General features: G+C 37.1%; 2 protein-coding genes across 3 annotated transcripts in view; one reads left to right on the forward strand and one right to left on the reverse strand.

Annotated features, from left to right (window-relative positions):
* LOC133529279 (uncharacterized) overlaps positions 1 to 3,636 on the reverse strand; it is a 72,499-nt gene extending 68,863 nt beyond the window's left edge. Inside the window, exon 1 of the mRNA XM_061866976.1 lies at positions 813 to 3,636. The gene's annotated coding sequence lies outside the window, so the exon portion shown is untranslated. The remainder of the gene's footprint in view (positions 1 to 812) is intronic.
* Positions 1 to 11,339, forward strand: part of LOC133529207 (flotillin-2) — a 405,995-nt gene that overhangs the window by 157,508 nt on the left and 237,148 nt on the right. The gene's annotated exons all lie outside the window — the stretch shown is intronic.

Consider the following 11,339-nt stretch of genomic DNA (forward strand, 5'->3'; position numbering starts at 1 on the left):
GGCGGTCATTGATCTTTTAGTTGTTTTTAATTAAACGGTAATAAATTGTAAATATATACATGATCAAAAATACTTTTTTTTTATGGTAGAGGAGGCAAACGAGCAGACGGATCACCTGATAGTACTGTTGGAATGCCGGCTCAAAATCTAAAGAAGAATATTTTCAACGCCAACTACTGCTTCTACACCTCTCACGAGTCGAATACCAAACATTGGATTGGGATTGAGAACCTATCCTACCCCTACCTTAAAATTATTTACATATCTTGGGTTCTCTAAATCATTGCCGAAAATTCAAGCCGCCGAATGATCAAGTGGCAAATCAACACAATAATTCGTTAGATTTCCCAACCTAACAGTTAGCAACTATGTTTGGCCAACAACTTAAAAGACACTTTTTAACGCAAAGTCTAATACAAAACATAAGAGATTTATTTATGTTATTTAACATCGTAAGATGCAAAAAAAGTCGGTTCTGGTGTTACTAGTCGCAATTAACCTAACTCTCCTAAGCTCCTGGCTTCGCTCGGTGTCGCATCTATCTTAACTCTGTCAATTGACTAGACGTTTTTGTATTAATGCTTTTTTATCCAATTGAATTATTTGGGGAGTCAAATGTATTAAAATGTTGTTTGTCTACTAAGTAAAACTTTATCATAATGAAAATTTGCCAAATGTTGGTTGCCAAAGTAAATCATCTGCGAAAAGTTGGTTAGCAAGCGAAATCCGGATAATAAAACTTCGGCAAAAAGATAGGACACCACATAGTTTGTTATAACATACCTAGTTTAGGGACAGTTAGTAATACTTACGTTCATTTCGATAACTTCAGAACACTTGTAACAAACAGTATCTTCTAAGCGCCTGCCCGCCTCTTGACACAGCACTATTAAAATTCTCCACAGAACACTCACTGCACTAACGACTCAGTGCATCAGACAGGCAATCTCACTAATGTCACGCAGTTCGAAAGTCATATGTCATAGGCAGTGCAAGTAAATATCTTGTTACGGTCGATTGTTGCACAGCTCCCACGATCTTCCTCGATGCACCCAAGTTCAAGACTCATCGATTGTAAACTGCGTTGCGTTACGAAACAAACACGAGAAGTAATTTAGATGTCAGTTTAGCATGTAATTGTCACTTTTTCACAGACTGATTCGTTGAAAAATGTCATTAGCCGGGGTATAATTATTGAGTTCCGCGATTGTAATTAGATCACTGTTTAGGAGGAAGATTGATAAAGAGTTAGCCTGTATTGTTTAAGGTCTTGAATTTATTCTAAAAATTATATCTGAATGAAAGTGTACGATGGTCAAGATACGATTTTTTTTCTATCTACGACGTGATATGTAGCCGGCACAACCAATAATATCACACTTCTTGGTTGTAGTATTGCCGGCATTATAATGATAGTGACTAGTATTCGCCAGGTTGCCAATATTTATCAAAACAATCAATTAACCTCATAACTTTTAAATGCTGCAATAGGTACGTTAGGCAACAAAGCGTCATTGATATATTCGTTAAAATTTTATAACAAATTTATTAGTTTAACAACTAGTTCACCGGTTCATTGCAAAACATCACTGGGTCAAAAACAGCACTTTTACGTCAACGAGTGTTTCCACCGGCGTTCCGCAGTTACCTAACTGCGATAACTAATTAAATGCGGTGATTAGACCGTTTAGGCTTAGCGGGGAAGCAATTATTACATTATGTAATAGGTTAAGTCCTAAATTGTTTATATAGGTCAAAAAATATTTAGATTCTCTTATTTTGCTTTAATAAGGTTGCATCACACGAACTTCGCTACACTCCTCATGGTTGGACGGGATTTAATGTGGGTGATAAACCGATATTTTGCAGGGTTATTTAAGATGATTCTTGCGTGGATTGTAAAGGGCTTAGATTTTTTTCCATATTTCACAAACTTGTCGACTTATTTTATGCACGTAGTCCAACCGTTTTAAATAAGCGGTATTGGTATATTGGGAACTTTATATATAAGGTCAGAACTTTTGGTTTAGTAATGACACTGCTGAAATCATATTCTTGTCCTCTTGTTCAGTTTTGTGATGGAACTATTGAACATAGACCATAGTTCAATTGAAAATATGGAACTTCGAATATTTTAATGTTGAATCCTTAATACCGCAAAAATGACTGAACGACTTTAGCTATAATTTGTCACAGAAATAGTTTATAACGTTTCCATTAGATATAATACTTTTTATCCCGAATTTAACTAGTGCAATGGGATGTTTGAGTTTTGTGATTAAAATACGTGACCTTTTCTTAGGACACTCTTTGGTTAGTAAAAAAGGACGTTATATTAGTTATATATGAAGCAATGTTAATTAATACCCTTTTATGCGTTGGCATAAAAGCCTCATCGCAGAAGCGTAATCGTCCGCGATGGTTACGATTAGATCGATAGCTTAAACCGAGATCACAATCTGGACAGATTGATTGCTGGTTGGAACCGGAACAGATTGCATCTTCATTTTGGGGGACCGTTTAGGCTATCAGTTTATAAACGTTTCAATAGATAGGATCTAAAAATGCTCATCAATTGTAAATATTGCAATAATGTCACAACTAGAATGTTTTTCCGAAGGTTGTTAAAGTAACAAAACTAAAAATAACGTCATGAGTTCTCCAAATTCCACACGATATTATTTTTCAAATCAGCGACTTACAAAAGTAAATTTTAGATCATGAAATAGTTGTAACAACAATTTATATATTTTAGGACATGAATTTCATACAAATTACTTTTACATTACTTTATAAATGTACTTTATAAATAAAATTGTATCATATAATGCAGGTTGCAAAACTGTTACATATCAACCCTCCAAATGTCATAAATTATCCTTTCGTAGAATTGAATTTATTAATAAGGTAATATAAAATAAATAAATATTGGACATTCTTACACAAATTGACTAAGCTCCACAGTAAGCTCAAGAAGGCTTGTTTAGTGGGTACTCAGACAACGATAAATATAATATATAAATACTTTAATACATAGAAAACACCCATGACTCAAGAACAAATATCCGTGCTCATCACACGAATAAATAAATGCCTTAAGAGAGAAAGGGAGAAACAATAATACGCGTAATAGGTAAGGACAACCTATAAAAAATTAACCGAATGGTTTTGAGAGTGCCTAGTTTACACTAAATTTTTAGCTGAAACTTGTTCCACGGTCATACTTATGGACGGTAGATAGGAGATCGAAAAAAACAAGAATATCGTCGAAAGATGCTATAGCTAGCTGTTAGCTAGTTTGATCTTGAAACTGGCAACATGAAAATGCATTTTTTTTTTTATTTTACAGGCTTACATTAGTTATGTAGGTGCACTGGCTTACACAACCTTCGAGTGGATATTCCAGTAACAGTTACGTTGTATTAGGTAAGGTCTTATAGCACCAGCAGGTATATCGCGAATGATTACACTGAATTATCCTCGCTATTCACGATACAAAGCAAAACACTTATGATTTTTTTAATTACTGGCGTTTCCTACAATACACTTCCGAAGGCATAATAATACCAAAAAATCATGCGGAAAAAATTGAATTATTGTTACCAAATAACTTGGTATTGACAATATAAAATCACTCTGTGAAAAAGTAACATCTATAAAAATACTAACAAAGTTTCCGATCAGCAAAAGTTACGATGTGCGCGACTCGGCGCGCGCGTGCGACGGCTCGGGGCGGACTGCGCGCACCCCACGCGGTCGACGCCGGCGCAGCCTTGCGAACCGTCAGCGCAGAATCGGGGTTACTAAAACAGAGGGGACCTAGATACCCAATATGTGTATTATGCATTATTATGAGATGTTTTGGGTAATGCGATTTGCGTTTTTAGTGCGTGATTATCGTGGTTTTTCTATTCGGGGTGTGAATCTTAGCACATTCTTGAAACCACTCGCAATTAAATCTGAACTGTCTTATTAAAATATTATGAAACAATATTGTAGTTAGAATAAATAAATATACTTTATTGCACCAACAATTATACATTTTACATACATGTAAAACTACAAATGATTTTTAAAGGAAAATAGAACCAGGTAACAACAGGCGGTCTTATCGCTAAAAAGCGATCTCTTCCAGACAACCTTTAGGTAGCAGGAAATTTCGAACTCATACAAAAGTCAACAGGTAGTGCAAGGAGCTAAATATGGAGACTATTAAATACAAACACACATACTACTTATATAAGTATTAAAACAATACCTAATATACTAATAAATATACAATATAATATAATACAATATATATATATATATATATATATATATTTATACTTACACATATACAATATATAAATGGCAACTTAAGGTAGAGATAGAAAGTATAGTTTCAGCTGATTTTTGAAAATGGGGAGAGAATTCCTCTTTTTTTTTTTATCTGATGCTAGGTTTTTATCATATGGATATAAAAGTTAAATACAACAATAATACAATATATATAAAATCCTATTATAAAAAACCTAACCTAGGGTTCCGCCAGCAGCGGGGCAGGGCCCAAACTGCCGGTGTACGGTGGTCAGGGCCGCAGAGAGTGAAACCGCCGGACTACCGCCTTCTGCAACTGACCCTTGATCCAGCCACCTAGCGAGAGTCTCAAGGTGTTGGTCGAGACTTCACTATGAGACCTTTCGCTGCAATGACTAGATCGTCGAATCAACTTCCCACAAGGTGGTTATTTCGTGAGACAAGTCTAGGGTAGTAAGAATATTTATTATTAGGTCCTCCTTTCTGACATTTGAGCCTTGCTTTTCCCGGTGTAAATTGGGCATACGTATCGTGTCTATACTTATATTTATACTATAATTACTCCTCGCTCGCGACCGGGTTAATGATATATAATATCATGTTCTTGATTTTTTTTTGTGTTTTAATAATAAAAAAAGTAATCACTGTTTTTAAAAATGTATGGCAATCTTATTGTGATTTAAAAAACCGCTACGACTTTTCATAAACTCCGTTATTTGAGCTTATTGCACCTTAAATAGCTGACAGATAACGTTTTAAAACACAGTTCTAGATCAATTGCAATAAACCGTGACATAACCTGTCATGTCATGGTTTATTCGGAAGAGGCGCAATTATGACATCGATGAGTCAAAAGCATCGACTAAACTCGATCTTGGCTTGTGATGAAAATGTACGTGTAGCGCACCCACAATAATTAATACGATTGTGACACGACCGGTCGATCGGTTCGTCCTAAATCTGATTATGAAATAGATGCTCTTCCTGACACGACGGTTTTAGGGTTTCGTAGTCACCTAGAAACCATTATAGTTTCGCCATGTCCGTCTGTCCGTCCGTCCGCGGCTTTGCTCCGTGATCGTTGGTGCTATAAAGCTGCAATTTGGCAGGGAGACATGAATCATGCATGGCCACATTGGCGATAGAACAGTAAAATAAAAAGTAGAAAAATAAATTCCTAGGGTACCTCCATTACATAATGTTTTTTTAACCCAGTGGTGTGGGGTATCGTAGGATTGGTCTTTGAAAACGAATGAGGGTCTCCAAACACCATATTTTGATAATTGAAAAAAAAATGTGCCCGCCCCCCCTCTAACTTTTGAACCATGGGTCCAAAAATAAGAAAAAAATCCTGAAATAAAAGCTAAATAAATACTTTCAATGAAAACTATAATATAACATAGTCGGTCTAGCTGTTCTTGTGTTATTGCAAAAAATCTTCTCTTCTTGGTAAAAGGAGGTACAATGCGCTGCAAAGGTACTCCCTTAGTCCATTATGCTTGTAATGTACATGCCACTTAATAATAGCCCTCGTTTGACCTGTTCTGATAGATTGGGAACTACGAAACCCTACACTGAGCATGGCCCAACATGCTCTTGGCCGATTTTTATTGTAAGTTGGTTAAGCGACGCCTTAGCTAATAGAAAGAAAATAAACTCACTCACTCGCATAATGCAAAGTGAATATTTGTTGTGTAAAGTTGGAATTGATGTGTATTATATCAGACTAGGATTTGACTTACATTTCACTTTATAATTTAGGGGCCAGATTTAATGGAACTAAAAGTACTTATTCTATAAACCGCAATTTAATAACACGTTCAATCACTTTCGATGATGTGGCACTTACCTTTCAAATGAAAATCTAAATGAAAAAATTATCAATTCAGGGAATACGATACCTAACTTCTGAGGTGTTTCCCTTGCGCTATGACATGGGGTTCTTCAAGAAGCAGGTATTTAGGGTTCTCAAAGGTTGGCAACGCATAAGTGGCTCCTCCGATGTTGCGTATGTCCATGGGCGGCGATGACTGCTTCCCATTAGGCTGCCTATTACATAAAAAAAACAATGCTTTTTAACACATGTTAAAAATAAATAACAGACATCCCTTTCTTTAAGTAGAATGTAACACCTCTAGCTGTCCACAAATTAAAACTTGTTAAGATAAAATATATGTAATTTAAAAATGTCAAAAAAAGATTCAAAATACAAAGGAATGGAAAGCGTTTTTATAGGCTATAGATAAATTAATGATTTCAATGAAGTTTTACTTAATAAAACAGTAAAATCTAGTCTAAGCAGTCTAGTTTACGAAAGCCGCACCTCTGTACATATAGCACAGTACACAGAAATAATTATGAGTCGTTAGTAAGCATAGCAAATGTTCATCTGTCTCTGTAGACATTTGCGACCGGAAGGATTATTGCCTTCCGGAGTACAATTCGCTAAGTATGTTGCACAACGTGGGCCAAGTAGCTGATGAGATCGTGATACTACATTGAAATTGCTGCTTAGACTCGATTGAACGGTAAGACGGCCAACAATGACTTGCTAGATATGGAGAATGAATGTACAACTGAAATTTGATTTAACGCTATGAATGAAGTAGTGGAATATCTTATTAGGTTATGTGGCAAAACCTACGGAAAATCAGTCACATTTACTTAAAAAAATTATGGTGCTTTATGGTTTTAAAACATGTCATTTTGGCTGAGTTTGACTAACTGAATTGATTCCTTCGGAGACTACCCTATAAACTCAGGCCGGTACGGTATAATATATCATCTTACGTCAGAGCTCCATAAAAGTGACGAAATGATAAAGTTAACACGTTTTCCAAGGACAGGGGAGCGTGGTAATTGCCACGCGACCGTGTTGCCATGGCAGCATTGTCGTTTTCATCCAGAAATCGAAAGTCCCCGTAATGCCGCTTGCGTCACCGCTCCGGCCTTATGCCGTGCTATCAGTGCTTTTAGTATTGTATACTATTTACAAGCTAATCAACACTTAAAATAAAAGTAGAGATAAAAAATTTAATAATACTTGCTTTTCGTAATGCGCTTTGGAGAATTTACTAGGTTCTTAGATACGAGTAAACTTGCCTTACTTGCCAGTTTAATAGGAGTCTTATAAGATTGTTATCCAGATAAACAACTTTTATAATTAGTAATGAGAACCTCCTCCTTTCTAAAGTCGGTTAATAACTAAACAAGAAAAACCCATTTAGAGGTAGGGTTCTTGTAACCTATATATAATTTATTTAATGGTTTTACAATGTATTTACGTGCATAAGGGCCTTTAATTAATATAATACAGTTTTCCCCGATGTAATAACTTTGAATGTATGGTATTACGAATCACTTTCAATCCGATATTCCTGGGACTCATCTCTTTATGCCTACAAATCCTCCAATAATTCAAGCAAAGATAGTGTATAAATTACATAAACAAAGGAAATAGGTCATTATACAATTAGAAACACGATGAAATGAGATCCTGCGTAATTAAAGAGCACGTTCGCGGAAAAGGTTCGCAAATACGGAAATGAGGTGGCGTAACCTTTGTGGTCTTAACACTGCGGGCAACCGCCTGTCTTCGTCTAGGAAGGTTCTAGGCGATGGTGAGAATTTTCCATAAGAGCTATAAATGAATGTTGGGTCTAATACGAGTATGAACTAACCGACGATGTTATAACGGACGGGTCATGCGTAAAATGTGTGGCTTCGGTTCTTAGACTTCAACGTACATAGATATCATGTTTTCGGCCATACGAAGGATGTACCTGCTTGTAGGAAGTTCGAGGGGCTGGTAGGTAAGAAGTGTTTACATTTGACAGTAAGGAATTAATAGACATCGATAGAAATCTTTAGACATAGGTATGCTTAGTATCTTCCAGCGGTTTCAACTTCTAGAAAATCTCATACAAGTTGATCCAGTATTGTGTGGTGGTGTGTATCAGGTAAGGGTCGGCAACGCGCATATTGAACTACAAGAATTGCAGGCGTCCACAGGCTACAGTGACCGCATACCATCATGCTCGCCGGATGTTTATTTGTCACTAACGTGGTATAAACAAAAATATATCATCGCACACGTCAGAGAAGATCTACGTGGACCTCGATTATTTGGCCAAGTAATTTCTGGTCCGATTCCACAATCCACTAGCCTCTGCTGAGACCATAAAGAAACAAGTTAGCTCAGAGTGCTTACTCCATAGATCTGGTTATTAGCTAGACCCGAAAGCTTAACATAATGATGACGACGAGTAAGGTGATTGAGGGAGGAGCGGGCGAGGGAGTGAATAATAAGTTTTCATGAACCTAGTATTAAGTATGGGTTGGGCATGAGTTGGTGGTTGGTGGAGTGGCTCTCTCAGTCCCCTTAGTCGTCATGGTTTCATTATTTTAAGCTAATGGCCAGTTGTATGAAGTGAGCACTCTATGTTTACTTATTTCTCTACGGCTGATACAAAGCATATATTTATATAAAATAAAGTGAGGCAATCAGTAGCGCTCCTTTTTTACTGTCTAACTCTTTTGCAACCTCCCAGTCTTCCCATCATATTGCATAGGGCTTAACATTTACGGATTTGTATAAACATACCATTTTAGCACAATTCCGCCATACAATGAAAACGTCATACTTATTAAAGTACGCCTGTTCACATAAGCCCTTATAATTCTCATTTCAGTGTTATATAATATATGTGTACGTGATCGCTCACGCATTGTCCGTCGCGGGCGCAACCGGCGCGCTGCGGAATGCTAATATATCTGCTTATTTTCGATTCCGCGTACTCGCTAACTTTTTTCAACGAATTATGATCCCAAAATTGAAAGCATTAAAGTTACCTTTTCAACTGTCTGATCGATTATGATACAAGGGTGTATGAATGAAGGATTATAAAGCAGGTGAACCCGCGTCGCTCCACATAGTCTATGGATAATGAGGGCACGAGGAACTTGTGCTTAGTTGAGTAATTATGAAGATTGCATTTGTTTCCGCTGTTGGCACATTACTGATTTCACTGATTCCACTCATAAAATTGTTGCTGAACTTTCGGGCGACTGTATTGCCTTGACATTATATTGGTATGCTCAACGAGGCATGGCATTATATCTTCTTAAAACCCTGTCAATCTTGTGACCTTACCAAAGTTGTCGTGGTTATGACGATGGCGATCGATACACGAATATGGAATTACGTCCTACTGTCTCCATTCTGCAACCAAGAGCATTGCCAGGTTGAGCAGGGTGCAGCTGCTCCCCCCTTGAGAACAAAATGTGTAACTAAATGTATGCCCCTCCCCTTGGTCATCGGCTATATCTACTGCCCCCCTCCTACCTAACTCATGATGACTGGTGACGCCCTTGGGGAGAACTCGGGCTAGGGTTTTCATTTAGTCCATCGCAAAGGGCAGAAATAAGCAAGATTCGTAATAGGGACATTTGAACAATACCTGTTTTATCAATATCATGAATTATTAATCGTTATCGATCGTAACATAGATTTATAATGGGCGACTGTATTGCCTTGACATTATATTGGTATGCTCAACGAGGCATGGCATTATATCTTCTTAAAACCCTGTCAATCTTGTGACCTTACCAAAGTTGTCGTGGTCATGACGATGGCGATCGATACACGAATATGGAATTACGTCCTATTGTCTCCATTCTGCAACCAAGAGCATTGCCAGGTTGAGCAGGGTGCAGCTGCTCCCCCCTTGAGAACAAAATGTGTAACTAAATGTATGCCCCTCCCCTTGGTCATCGGCTATATCTACTGCCCCCCTCCTACCTAACTCATGATGACTGGTGACGCCCTTGGGGAGAACTCGGGCTAGGGTTTTTATTTAGTCCATCGCAAAGGGCGGAAATAAGCAAAATTCGTAATAGGGACATTTGAACAATACCTGTTTTATCAATATCATGAATTATTAATCGTTATCGATCGTAACATAGATTTTATAATTAGCATAGATGCCTATTCTGTACATCCCTAGTGAAGCCATTTCGAGTACGACATAATGTCGCACTCGTGTCATCGTATCCGAACGGCCCTCGCAGTACTCAAGGTCAAGTTGGTTTGTGTACACCTCCCGGTTATAAATTAAAAAATACAAGAAAGATGGTTGTTTGTGCGGTGAATGGGTGTCACAACACATCAGTGAATAAAAACAAACTGCCTGATATAACATTTCACGCGTAAGTATCGAGTTTAATGTGATATTTTTACGTAATTGTAAATACAAAAATCCAAATTTTCGTGAGCCGCCATTACTTATGTAACTCTTTGTAAATAGGCTCAGAAAATTATTGTTATTATTTTGTGCACATTTGTAAAATAAAAAATAACCATTTATTTATTTAAACCTTATTTCACAAAGAACAGAAATGCAAAGTCCCTAAAAGAAACCTTGAAAGCTTTTGCTATAAATTTAATATCTACATACACACTTCCAAATGATTGATAGCCAAGTATAAGGATGTGGTTAAAATTCATCTGCTTTGAGGGGAATAAATTAACACTGGCAACCCCTTTTTGTATATTATGTGTGTGTCGCTGAGCGTAAGACACGAGCGTCGCACGCACACATCGATAGTGTTTCGGCTTCACTTTTGGCAGATTAGCCTTATGAGGACTAAATTAAATAGAGGCCAAATTAAATAGAGGCAGGGCACGGCGAAGTTTTAACAATGTATTTTGCATCGAAGTGGGTTTCCGTTTTTAAACTGCCATTTATGTACATTTACGAGTGCGCAATAAGTTAATTCCTGCCTCCATTACAGCGGCGAGTCGTGGTCATTAGGCATTTTTAAAATTTGGACATTTATGCGTTACGTAACTGTTTCGCAATGCGCGAAGGATTGCTTCGATATTGATTTTGGTTTATGACATAGCAGATATTGTTGGTTAATTGCATTTCACGTTTAGCCTACAAATAATTGCTTAACTATTATAATATTGTCAAGAAATCTACTTACATCTGCCTACTTAAAAAGAACATCTAATTCACAAACCGAATTGAACAGTCCAA

This window comes from Cydia pomonella, chromosome 20 (assembly GCF_033807575.1).
Source record: "Cydia pomonella isolate Wapato2018A chromosome 20, ilCydPomo1, whole genome shotgun sequence".
In the NCBI taxonomy this organism is placed as follows: domain Eukaryota; kingdom Metazoa; phylum Arthropoda; class Insecta; order Lepidoptera; family Tortricidae; genus Cydia; species Cydia pomonella.